We start from the raw sequence: 14,338 nt of genomic DNA on the forward strand, positions 1-14,338 counted from the left end.
CGCTCAAATCGCTGTATATATGCGTCCAGCTCATCGCGTTCCTCAAAGGCTGGGATGAGTTTATGTGGACTTCGGTAGCTCTGCGTGGTGCCTACGGGCGCATCCTCGGTAAGCTGCCCAGTAGTTGTGCTACTTGCTGTCGCACCTAACTGATGCAACCTTAACTTGAGCTCAAGAACTTCTTTCTCTGCTAGTAATCTAGCGACTGCCTCTGCCTCGGCTTCTTTCGCGGCATTTCGTTCAGCCAGACGAGCGTCACGGGCCTCTTTTTCGCGTGCGCGTTCTTGGTCCATCCATTCTTTTAGTGCTGATCCACTTAACCCCAATTCCTTTCCGATCGCCGTCAGCTTATCTGCCTCCATCATCGACCGTCACACACGCATATGCGATGTGATACTCTCCTTAGATGTAACAAAGTAGTCCTGTCTCGCGGACGACAGATATGTCGTGTGTTAGGTTCGTCACGTCGCAAGGCGTGTGACGCGAGGGAGATGGAGACAGTGAGGAAAACAAAAGGGAGTTATATTGGACGAAGAACAAAAACTATTGCACATACAGTACTATAAGTTATACACACGCGTGGTTCACACACAAAAGAAAAGAGTAACCAGTCTCACAGTCTGTGCCGTAGCCCGGTGCCTTGAAGTGGGACCCGTTGCGTGCTCGGATGCAGTCGTCGCTTGGGTGCCAGGTCAGCATACCACTGTCGAGGGCATCACCAGGTCTAGGCGTAGCCGCACACTGTCAGCGACGTCGGCTCGGTAGACGTGGTCAGCAGCTCCGGTCTTTCGAGGGCGCTCGCCGTACCGGAGATGTCCACAGGACCACTCACCGAGAACTCATGCTGGCCACGCCGACACGCCGTGCCCCGAGGACGTCAATGGCTCGAGGACAGGAACCCGGCCTTTCGAACCTCGCGCGTAGTTGCGGGTTCGCCCTAGGCTCCCTTGCGTCGTCTTGCCGGCGTCCGAACGGCTTCGTTCCCCGCGAGCGTCTCCTCTTCTTTTTTTAATGGGCGCGCTGCAATGCCCCTTCATTCTTCTCATCTTCTAAATGATGTGGTGCTGTCGTCTGCTAGGCTCGCATTTTTAAGGTACTACATCACAACATTCATCGGTGACGAGTAGCGCCATGATACGTCCATGTGTGCTATCATTAAGCGCCTCGAATCGCCATCTTTCAGTCAGTCCCATCGCTCAGTTGTGCTCCACGATGGTGTATTATACCACCAAACGTTTGAGTCCGATGGACCGGCTCTGCTGCTTGCCATTCCGAAACACCTTCGCTCGGAGATCTACATTAACTTCATGACCTTACGACTGCTGGTCACCTTTGTGTGTCCCGCACTTATGACTTAATACGCCAACGCTTCTTTTGGCCAGGGCTTGCACGCTCAGTCAGAAGACACGTTGCGGCTTGTGAGAAATGTCAGCGCTGCAAAACACCATCGACACTTCCCGCCGGACGCTTTCAACCACTTGATATTCTGTCAGAACCTTTCTTCCGCGTTGGCTTGGACCTACTTGGCCCTTTCCCCTTGTCTTCCACGGGTAACAAGTTGATAGCCGTGGCCACCGACTACGCCACGCGTTATGCCATCACATGAGCTCTCCCAACAAGCTGCGCCACAGATGTTGCCGACTTCCTCCTCAAGGACCTGATTTTGCAACACGGAGCCCCACGGCAGCTGCTTACAGACCGTGGCCGCACCTTTCTGTCGAAGGTCATCGCTGACATCTGGCTATCCTGTAAAACGAGACACAAGCTGACTACGTCATACCACACGCAAACCCATGGACTCACGGAATGTCTAGATTGAACTCTTACAGACATGCTTGCTAAGTATGTTTCTACCAACCACACCGACTGGGATCTCGCGTTGCCGTACGTCACAATTGCCTACAATTCTTCCCGCCATGACACTGCTGGTTACTCTCAATTTTTTCTGCTGTTTGGCCGAGAACCAACATTGCCTCGAGACACCGTCATACCGTTCCCTGGAGTACCGACCAGTGAATAGGCCATGAACGCTATCACTCAGGCCACTCACGCACGCGAAATCACCCGTACTCGCCTTCTGACCTCTCAAGAGAAGCAACGGCGGCTGTATGACCAACGACACCGTGACGTACACTTTCCGCCCGGTTCTTTAGTCCTGCCCTGGTCTCCGACCCGTCAAGTTGGCTTGTCAGAAAAACTGCTTACTCGCTACACAGGCCCACACCGAGTCCTTCGTGTGGTTACTCCTGTAACATTTGACATTAGTCCTGCCACCCCGTCGCCTTCATGTGCCCATCAAGCTACTGATATTGTACATCTTGCGCGCTTGAAGCCCTACAACTCTCCTAGTGACGTTGACATTTAGATGCGCCGACATGGCACTTGTGCCGCCGGCGGTTATGCTACATGCATGTATATTGATATTCTAGGGGCGACGCGCGTGTGTGCCTGACGAGGAAGACAAAGAGTGTTGTCCGCTCGATCGCTGGTTAACTGGTTACGTCATTACAGCTGGTTTTGAATATATCTAATCCCGAGCCTCTTCGCTGCGGCGTCTCTTCTTTTCCGTAACAATTTGATGGTTTTAACACGTAAAATATTACAACCTTGCATGGGCTTGAGCCACGGGCGATATACAGCTGTCGCTATGAAAACGAGTTGAATAAATAACCAAGGCAGATATAAAGATTTGGATGGTTTTGCGCTAACGAATCATTTCTATCCAGGACGCAAAGCCTTCCCCCTTCCACACAGTAAACTGAACAGAGCTCAGGCCATTCAACTCAGGCGATTACAAACAAGAACCTATCCGAACCCGCTGTTAATTAACAGAAGTTCAGTGGAGTTCTATGTTCCTACAACATGTCATAAACGCCGCGACATCATAGATATTGCTCATATGCTTTAGCGTTGCTCTTCATTACGCAGTGACAAGGAATATACTGAATAACGATGAGACACAGTGTTGCGCAGTAAGACAATAGAGGGACAATTATGGGCTGTCCAACGGGCCCGCGAAGCGGCTGAAAAGCTAGGTCTTTCGGTCTCAAGGTCCGAGCAGCCCGCTTTGTTCTAGGGCACTAGCACGGCCTATTAAACCTTAATAAAGTTATTTTATCCATCCATACATCAGGGGAAAATCTCGGTGTAATTAAACACATGCTTAATCCTATAGTGGGGATGGTATGATATGACGAAAACCAAGCGAGCTGTCAAAACAACCTAATTGACAATCGAATCAGTGATCATGCTGCGCGATCGGACGTGGATACTATCCGAAATGAAACATGTGTTGCAAGAAACATGCAAGATCAAAGTGAACATAAAATACTTTTTTGTGCGCATCTTCGTATCTTTGAAGCAGCTGCAAAAAAATCCAAGTTGTTATTGAGCTTACAATATAACCTTGTTAACATCCTCGGCAAAAGTTAAACTCCTATGAAACTAAACACTCCGCATTAAAATGGTGCCTGACACTGAACAGAGCAGACGTTAGTTTAGCCTCTTCACACTGACCTCCACATTATAGTAGAACCACATGTTAAGCTTGGAATTCAAGATATCAAAGTTTGAACGCTATATACAAACGCACGCGAAAGCGTGGTGGTGGTTTGCCGACAGCTCCGAGAAGACACGAATGCCGCAGCAAATGCGCGTTTTACCGGTAACATACCTATAAAATATGCGCCGTCAACTCACTTTTATTGTCTACAAAAGGCGGCTGTTCACCATTGACATGCGCATAGCAGTCGCTTAAAGACATCGGTTTGACTTGCTTGGTCCCGCGAATTTTTTCGATGAATCGCCCTCGTTTCTAATACGATTCACTCCATGAAAACGTTTCTACAATTTTTTAAAGCTTTGCAGCAAGTCACAGGTGACACTGCACGTGCAGGGCGACCAGAAAACAGCGCGGGCAGAGCGAGTGAACGTGCTGCTGAGAGAGCGCAGGCAGAAAGCGAGAGCAGGGTACCGAGCAACCTGTTTTTGCTAGAAAGGCGGCCAAACGTGCGTGGCGCAGTGCTGGCCGAGGTTCGGAGGCCTTTACACATCATTTCAAAATCAAAATTGTTCCAGGGGGCAGGGGGGGGGGGGGGGCACATATCACAGTAGCTAAAATTGATAATGAGTGGCACTGCGACTTGCAGAGAAAACAAGCATGCGCGAAAAATTGTCGCATATGTAACGCAACAAATTTTCTAAAACACTTAGTCTAAAGACGAAACTATAGTTCGTCCATAGAGAAGCCCTAATATTCATAAGGATGCACACTCGCTCAATAATGCTCTACTCATTAAATACACTTAGTTCGTTGCGAATGAATTGATTAGAACAAACTACCATTGTGTGCATCTCCTTCTTTCTAATGCCCAAGTTTCTGATTTGCGCCGTTCTCCGTCGCATGTCCTCTGCATCCTTCGCGATGCGATAGAACGACACGCTGCCATTTTTCCAGCACGACAACATGCATTGCGGCACACCTCAGTGGTCCTTGGATATCACTTTTCTTTTTTCTTGTGGAAAGGGGGGGGGGGGAGAGTGGCTCGCATGTATGGCATTGCTTAATTATAATGGAACTATATGTCTGCTTCTCAACGCGCGCAGTGGGTAACCTATCTCATTACAGAGTGCACCTCGTTAACGCCGATTCAGGTGCAGCCGCTAGGTGGCGAGCACTTAGTTGGAGTCGATAAGACTACCTGGTTTACCTAAAGCCATAATCTTCTTTCATTGGCCATAAAAACAAACTACGTAAGGTTTGCAACCTTGTTTGCAAGCATATAGTTATTCGAAATTCATTACCCTTCGAAATGTAATCATCGCCCAACATTCATAATTTCACCTCGCCAAGCAACAAAACTTTTTTTCGGGTATTTATCAACTCACTTAGATTGCGTAATCAACTATTGACTGCTGTTAACAGTTATCTGTTAGTGAAACGGGTTGTTGAACAAGCAGGCGAACTCGGCGAAGGAGAGCTTTATTTGGCGCAAGGGCTATCAGAACGCAAGCCTGCGATCACAGCAAGTCTTCTTCTTTTTTCTATCCTCGAGCTCCATGCCCACTACCCTCGTTACATTAGTTTCGCATCCACATTTGCTTTTGTACAACTGAATTCACTGATCGTAGAATTTTAGTATTGCAGAAGTCACGTCGAGTTCATGAACCATACATGGTTATTTTTATGTTATCACTTGCTATGAACTGTTTTTACTTCCAACTTTTTTCAACAATATTAGTATCAGTTAATGTGTTGATTGCACTGTTATTGTTAAATATTATCGTTAGTCCTAGCTCGCAGCTTCACATATTTTGCTTATGTTGTGTAATTATACCCCACTCATGTAGCCATAAGAGGTCCTCCAGTAATTTTCTTGAAAACAAAGGGGCCTCCTTCTGTACTATACCAAAGATATAACGGACCCAAATTTTAAAATAAAACATGATTTGACTTGGCTTTTACGTGCTGCTTCCAGTCACAATTTCCTTTTCAAGCATGCTCTCGCTGGCAAGTCATCCGCGTCCCCATCCAGGTGGCTATCAAGATGAGAGATCTACTCGCACAGGTAGCATTCTTAGACACGATTTTTTTCGCTGTGATTGTACGCAGGGAGATCAACAAAGTACTTAATATTTTTTTTCATTCGGTTTCAGGAATACAGATCACCTAAAGAACACATAGAGCGACCACATCGGTGTTTATTGTGGCAGGAAAACATGGATTCCGCACTAGTCTATCAATTCCATAAATAATTTGTCCATCAAACAAAAGAAGCCTTTCAGAATCATCGAATCTGGAATAAATTGAAATAGGACACATATACGCTACCAACCAAAATGAGGTTGCGTGAGCGACCAACGTGTCCTCGATACATTCAGAAATCAACGAAGGTCACACTGCCTACTAACCGCAGCTGCATTTTGAACACGACAAGGCAGGAATAATGCGACTGTTTTTATATCGTTGTGCATCCAAAAAATATTTATTCAATAATAATGTACATTCATCGAGCGTTTTAATAGGAAACATTGCTTTTCACAGTTTTTTTGGGCCTATAAATTGAATTTTACGTGTTTGTCATTATTCTTTGGAGGTACAGTTTAGGCACGCACGCCGTATAAGTAACATATTACAATAACAGTTCTCAAGTTTTTTTGTACGGCACCTAATCGTATAAGACGTATTGCCCCGCCCTTATGTACTGAAAATGTCACAGCATTGTCCTTAGGCTTACAATTTTGTTGGCTGCCATCGTGCTATGCTGCCATTGACGCTATGTTTTCGCTAGCGCGCACACTTTTTGTGGCCGCACAAAGAAAGTGCAAACAACAGGCACCTTTTATTTGCCTTTCCGTGAACTGCGTAAAAAAAGCAATATTTCTTTTTTATGCATTTCTATGCAGTGCTCGGACGGTCACAATGAAATGGCCAATATTTTTTTGATGCTGCTATCAAAAAGAGCGTCTCAACGAATTGGCTGCAGACGTAAAATGCGAGAACTTGTCTCCAACGCCGGCCATTTGAATTTATATGTGGCTAAGAACGTCTGTCATTATTTAAATATTCCGAGAGAAAAGGCCCCAGGATGACAGCAGATAAGACAGAGAGAGAGAGACATGCACACAGGGTGCCATTCTCAATGATGTTTATTTCTGTAAAAAAACAAAGACGCGCTATTTATATAGAGAGTGTTGTTCCTTATGTCAACGCTTCCCAGTCATTCAATAAAATCCTGCTCTTGCGACATAGATATCAAGGCCACACTCACGCAAGAAACGCTTGTTTGAAATCTTCTTAGTCTCAATAAAATTATATGTCATTTATAATTGCACATAGCGATAACAAAGAAGGCGCGCGATTTCGTTAATTACCTACAATCCCGTAAATGTGTTACAACGTGAACTCCAGAGTCATTCAAAACATTGTTACAATGCTGTCTGTGTCTAGCTTGAAAGCATTGTTCGGTTTGGCTCAACGACTGTTTTCAACATGGCCGGGTTATTTTTCCAGCCACCCCCCCCCTCCCCTTCCCTCCTCTGGCATTCGACGTATTATTCCTTCGTGCTTTGTGGTACAGGCTGGTGCTTTCTGTTGGAGAAGTGTTGCCATTGTACAAACTCAAGATAGTTTCAAACGGGCTGAGAGGACCACCTCTACACTTCCAAGTCAGCGTACGAACAATTAGTCTGGCGAAATAATGCAGATATCCCGAAAATTTTCAGGCGACGTTTCATTTGCAGCTTCGTCATTGACTTTCCTCGCGCTCTTTTTGAGGTCTTGGGAACATTTCTTAAAGCAGCTAAATAAAAGAGATATGGAAGCAATGTGTTGCTTCGCCCTCAAAAAAAAAACAATAACGTTTGGTGGTGCTTCCGACTGTGTCAGGATTCTCAGTGTGCCGAACTCTTCACCCAACTCAGCGCACAGGTTCTCGGCATGTGTATGTCAAAGCCTAGGTTAACTCGTACAGTTTCTGTCCTATACATTTACTAACAGCCCGTGAATTTGAGGCGTTGTTATATCAAGCACGATTCATAGTGGTGTGTCCATCGGATAATTGTTTCACAGCAATAGCAATGCAGCCGGGGAACACCAGGGCAACAGGCTTTCGTGATATGCATAGAACATACATGATATGGTATCACGGTTCGAAATTGTGAAAAATAAATTACAATGAAAAAATGCATTGAGAAAACACTTCTAATAATTCTGAAGTGAATGAGGTACTCAACACTTCTAGCAAAAAGAAACTAGTCTAGACAGTTTTGTGCTACAAGCATCGCTTGATAGGGAAAAATAATCGCCTATCGCTCAAAGAAAACTCTGTGCTAACTTTAAATCAAAATTATTATTTCATCGGCTCTACAAACTGTGCAGCATAGTTGCTCACTTTCGAAATTTTTCAAGAGTTTATATGTACTGCATGCATCAAAATGCATCAAGAGTTTATATGTATATTCCTTAAAATGTTTCTCTTCCATATTTATAACGTCTATGGGATATCAATTCCCCAGCGAACACTAACAGTGCAATAGTGTTACATATTGTGTAAATTAACATGTAATCAGTGAAAGGAACGGAAAAAGTATTAAATGTACGCTCGCCATCACCAAAATTTTCAGTTCCTCTTCTACCGAGTCCGAATTCTTCGATAGCTTGTATAAGTCTTTTATGCTGGTGGCTGAAATGAATAAATGCAGAATACAGTTTAAAGTAGGCAATAAATATCTGAGGTAGGTACATTCTTAAAGAACCGCTTACACAAAATTCGGAAGGCGAGATAATGAGCCCTTTCATTTATGTGTAGTCATGCACAACATCTACGACAGATCAAGGGCAAATATAGCATAGAATATGAATGAAATGCACTGTAAAGGGCGCGCTGCGCGACTGAGCGAGATTCGAAGCCTCTCGTGACGCCGACGTCAATACAGCGACAACGTAAGCAAACCTACCTACGTCACTGGTTTCCGTTGGCTGGTTGCTGGCATGCGCCATACGCTTGCACTACTTTTGCTTTTTTCGTCCATAACTGCGTCTTCGCGTGTGCTAGCTGCACTCAGAGTTGTTCAATCGTACCAGTTGTGAAATTGTGTTTTGAAATGTGGACACGCAGCTGGCCCAATTTCTCGGAATGACAAGGTCGCGGCATCACAAAACACAGTTAATGCGTTCATTAGTGAGCGTTCGGATAAACAGGTGGTGCGACAATCTGCTCACTCCTGATAAAGGAAGGGCAGTGGTGCGTGTGGATTACAATACATAAAGCCTATGACGAAATTCGCACCTCTCATGACTGAATAACTCTGGACTTTGCTCTGACGTGGCCAGCTGTGTTTACATTGTCTCCGAAACTGCACGTGCAGCCTAGCTCGGTGCCTTTTCAAACCATGACTCAGACTTCGTGCTCTAATAACATCTTAAAAAAAATAACCGTCACACCTTTGCGCACAGATCTCCAGCCGTGCCAGGTGGGTCGTTAGCTTAAAAAAAAAAACATATTTGTGTTGTGTTACAAACCACCTGGGGTTGTGAGCAAGCCTCCAAGCGTTACGCAATGAAGCGGAGAATGACTGGTTGCAAATGACTTTGGACATCAAGACTCCTCCTCCTCCGTACCTCACTCGACAACGATCCACCGCTCGCTTACCCACGGATGTTCGGCTACCACCCCCGTCTGAGTAGGCATAAACAAGTTAACCGTTCGAGTTTGCCTATGTTTTTTCACTACCTTTCCAGAAGTACGTCGATGGGATGACGACAACCGCGATGATAGCAGTGGTAACGAAGAAGTGGATTTGAATATGCGCTGCGCAACGCTTTTAAGAAGCAAGTCATGGATACGCACGAGCTCCACAGTCGGTTACCCGAATTCAGCGGCTCATTATGATCCTCGTGGTTTGAACGCCTCCAATTTTACTTCGAGGCTAACATCACGGATGCAGCAACGAAGAGAGCCAGCCTGCTAACGTTGTGTGGGGAGCAAACGTGTTACAAAGTCTGCGGCTTAATTCAGCCACACACTCCAGCAACTGTTGACTACAACTGCATTGTAGCTGCGCTGCAAAAGCGCTATGATCGAAGGCCATCAGAGGTCTACAGCCGAGCCCGCTTCCAACGGCAAGATCAACTGGAAGGCGAAAAAAAATTGGCCCCGCATCTGCATGTTAATCTGCATATGTCGTAGAAAGACGATAATCTCACGTCTAGAGAGAGTGAACAAACATTTATTTGATGTTCGGCGCAAGACAATCAGTGAATGGTATTCTGGAGGCGCTGCGTCAGAGTGCCTCGAGCGTGCAGCGGAGGCGAACGAACGCATAAAGTCACGTCACACGTGAGACATGAGCGTCATCTGGCAGTTTTCTTAGAAAACGAAGCGCGTGGGTCTGAGACGGGTGTGCGCACCCTTCTCAGAGGTGATAAGTTGTAGAACGCAAGGCGACGGGTAGGTGCCACACTGTGTCGTCTTCGCAAAGCGTTGGAAACACTTTCCTTTGCGTTCAAGCGTTGTGTGGACAGCGCAGCGTGATAAATGCTACGGTCTTTAGAATTACTCGTTATGTGTTTTTTTTTCAGTAGAAGGAGCACATGCAGAATATATACGTGTTGTTATGGTGCCTCAGACATGCGCAATAATTGCTTCCTAAATGAAAATCACACAAGTATGAACGCTGAATCTTGAGCAACATTGTTGGGTGCTACAGATAAGGTCGGCCGTTTCAAGTACCCGATGTCGCTAAAGTGGACAAAAGGACGAACTTACATACATACATACATACATACATACATACATACATACATACATACATACATACATACATACATACATACATACATACATACATACATATATACATACATACATACATACATACATACATACATACATACATACATACATACATACATACATACATACATGCATACATGCATACATGCATACATGCATACATACATACATACATACATACATACATACATACATACATACATACATACATACATACATACATACATACATACCAAAATTTCTGCGTCGAAGGCCCCCCAGAAAGACTATCTTCTTAAAATTGAGTGATTCAATTGTGGTTTCTATGAAACTCACTGCTGACTGCGTTTTCGGGACGCCGACCTCAGTAACTACAGATACTGTCTAGGAGGCAGAATAGACTACTACGCCTGCTAACAACACTATGCTCCCCTTGGACGTTATGTAGCGGGACCGTTTTGTGTGTGGACTTGGTGACGAAGGCCTACAACAACGCCTGCTGCCAGTGACGGGTTTCCCATTCTCTGAAACGTAAGACATCAACCCAGCGTGCTGAGAGCGCCGGTCACCAGCAGAGGCACATCTGAAGGAACATCTAGCCAGTGCACCACACCAGCCAGCAGCCAGGCCATTTTGCTACCACGGCCAACTCAAGAAAAAAACACAGCACTGTTGGTGATATGACGACAATCCCAGGTATGTTGGTTCAAGACAACTACGTGCAATGTTTCACAAAAACGGAGACACATTGTAAAGTTATGTATAACGAAGCGCAAACAGCCTAGACCAAAGAGTTCAGCGCAATGCGACCACAATGTCGAGGCTCAAGAGGACCAGACACAAGATAGCTCAGCCAGAACATCGCTAACATCAGCGGCTCTATGCGACTTAAACGCCCTTGCGAATCTCAGCACGAGACCGAAGGCAATGACAGAAATTGACCATCACCCCATCAATTTGAGATGGACTCTGGAGCAGCATCCTCGCTCATCAGTGAGGACACTTTTCGAGCAACTCGTAGTGAGAACGCGCCAACTCTCTAGCAAGACGACGCACAGCTGAGGATGTGGTCAGGACATTTCCTTCTGCTACCGGGTTGTGCCAACGTAGAAGTCTACTACAACGGCCAGACCCGCCATTTGCCATTACTAGTCGTTCACAGCTCTGGATAAAGCCTTTGAGGCCGAAATTTGTTCGATCCTCTTGGAGTGGTTGTTGGCGCAGTTATACATGCATGCAGCTATCTGTCAGCAGAGCAGCCCTAGATAGGTACAAGGTGGTTTTTCCCAAAGAAATACAAGCAAGCAACGGACCTCCAGTCACACTGGAGTTGCGAGAAGTTGCAACGCTGAAATTTTCGAAAGCTAGGTTGGTACCTTTTGCTTCACGAACGTCAGTCGAGAATAAGCTTGACCGACGACTGCAGGAGCAGTAGATCATGGAACGAACGCAACATTCAGAATGTAATACGTCACTCGTTGTCGTCCGCAACAAGAACGGTACCTTACGTCTCTGCGGAGACTACCGGAGCACCCCCACCTGTCTACAAAGGCATCATTCTTCCCACTGCCGACGCCGGAAGAGGTTTTCAGACGCTTCGTGGTGGAAAATTTCAGCATCTTGGATTTGACACAAACCTACCAGCGACTGAAGACGAGCGAATCAAAATCTGAACTGGTCGCGATAACTACCAGTAAGGGTCTCTACAAAGTCAAAATGCTACCATTCAACATAGCTGTAGCACAAGTAATCTTCCAGAAATTTATGGAGTCTACACTTAGCGGGATCCCTGGAGTTTGCGTCTACTTAGATGACGTTATTGTCGGGGCCGCCTCTATTGAAGAGCACACAGAATGTTTGGAGCTCATTCTTGAAAGGCTATGAAATGGGAACATGCGCATCAGCAAGGGAAATGTGTTTGGCGCCTGAAGGGAAGTTTCTTGGACATGGGATTAACGCGCAGGGTATCCACCCCACTGAAGACAAAGTGCGAGCAATCACTGAAGCACGATCACCAACTAACGAACAAGAATAGCAATCGTTGTTAGGTCAATTAACGTTCTACGACAGGTTCCTAGAACAACGAGCAACAGTGACCGACGATATATATGAGATCCTACAGAAAGAAGTCCCATGTATTAGGTCACCACACCACCAAGAGTCATTCGTTGTCCTTAAGAAACTCCCATGGAAGTCTACTGTTATGAGACATTACGACGAAAGGAGACCCCTACTGCTAGCCTGTGACGCATCACCATACGGAGTGGGAGCAGTCCTCTCCCAAGATGACGACCAGGGATGGGAACCCCAATTGCTTTCGCATTGCGCACCCTATCGCAAACAGAGAGGAATTATTCTCAGCTAGACAAAGAGGGCCTTGCCATCTTCTACGCAGCAGACCACTTTCGACAGTATATTACTGGCAGAAAAGTGACCTTCAGAACTGAACACTGGCTCTTATTGGGTATTTTTGGCCCCGAAAAACCGATGCCACAGACCTTGTCGCCGCGAATGACACGATGGTGTATCAAGATGTCCGTGTACAATTAAGAATTCGTATATCACAAAGGCAAAAAACACCAGAACGCCGACGCACTAAGCCGCCTGCCGCTGGCACCGCAATAGACAAACCACTCCGCCAGGTGATATACTCATGTTCGAAGCGCTGCCGAACCATCCGCTAACGGCTGACACAGTAGCGGCTAAACGCAGGAGTGCATGGTCTCGAAGGAAGTCTACGCAGCTATACAGAAAGGCAACGTGCACAAGCTGATGGGTGAACACTTCAACGCTTATCGCAAGCGAGCTGCGGAGTTGAGCACTCATCATGGCTGCGTCACATTGAGATCAAAGGTGGTGATTCCTGTGGTGCTTCACGAACAATCCATGCCGCTTGTCCATTCAGGTCATCGAGGCAGTGCTGCCATGAAGAATTGCGCCAGAAGTTACATGTGGTGGCCAGGTATCGACCGTGACATCGAATCAACAATTCACCATTCCGAGCCTTGCCAATGCATCCACAGAGCATCATCAAGAGTTCCTATACCGAAATGAGAAAGTCCAGAAACGCCTTGGCACACCCTGCACATTGAATTTCCTTGATCTGTCGAAGAATGTTCATTCCTGCTAGTTATTGACACACACACCAAATGGCTTGAGGTAAAAGAACTGTCCACAACGACATCAGCGGCAATTATCGACACTCTGTGATCGTTGTTTGCAACGTTCGGACTACCGCGCAAGGCTGTCTTCGACAACGGCGCTTCATTTTGATCCACGCGGACTCTCTAGTTCTATAGAGGCAATGGAATCTCGTCTATTACGTCCGCTGGGTAAATGCAACGCTGCGTCGCACGCTTTCTCTCCGGACAATACTATTTAAAGCTACACAGGGGAAACGCCACCGAAACAGATCTTTGGCCGAGAAATGCCAACCAAGCTGATAGCAATTGTGCCGTAGCCCTCAGCGAGGACATTGTTCGAGGAAGAAAAACTCCCGCGTAGCAAGAGAATTGAAAGTGGGCAGCGCATATACGCCCATCAGTTTAACAGAGGGCCTGCCTGGGTTGAAGCGACGGGGCTCAAAACGCACACGTTTGCGCTCAAAGCCCGTCAACATCGGGGGAAATGCCACACTCCACCACCTTGATCACCTACGTAGTCCAGGTAGTTTATTAAGGGAAGGTTTCGTTGAAGCAGGCGCCCCGACAGCAGCTTCATTCCACTTAGCCTAAATCGACATGGGCACACCAAATTGAGCAACCACGCCTCATGCCAAATTGGTTTCAGGCGTGGTTGCTCAATTTGGTGTGCCCATGTTGATTTAGAAAGTAGAATACTGCTTGCCCATTATAAAAAACGTTATGCCGCCTTAGTAACCCTAGACTACACAAAAGCTTATGACAGCATAGAACATTCAAAACTAATAAATTCATTGAAGAACGCAGGTCTACCACAATACTTTGTAGCATAGGTAGATTACTTCTTAAACGACAGGGAATTTTACTCTTCTCAATCAGGTTTGTCGTCTCAAAGGCAGAAACAAACTATAGAGGTCTCCCACA

The sequence above is a fragment of the Rhipicephalus microplus genome, chromosome 7 (genome assembly GCF_043290135.1).
Source record: "Rhipicephalus microplus isolate Deutch F79 chromosome 7, USDA_Rmic, whole genome shotgun sequence".
Classification (NCBI taxonomy): domain Eukaryota; kingdom Metazoa; phylum Arthropoda; class Arachnida; order Ixodida; family Ixodidae; genus Rhipicephalus; species Rhipicephalus microplus.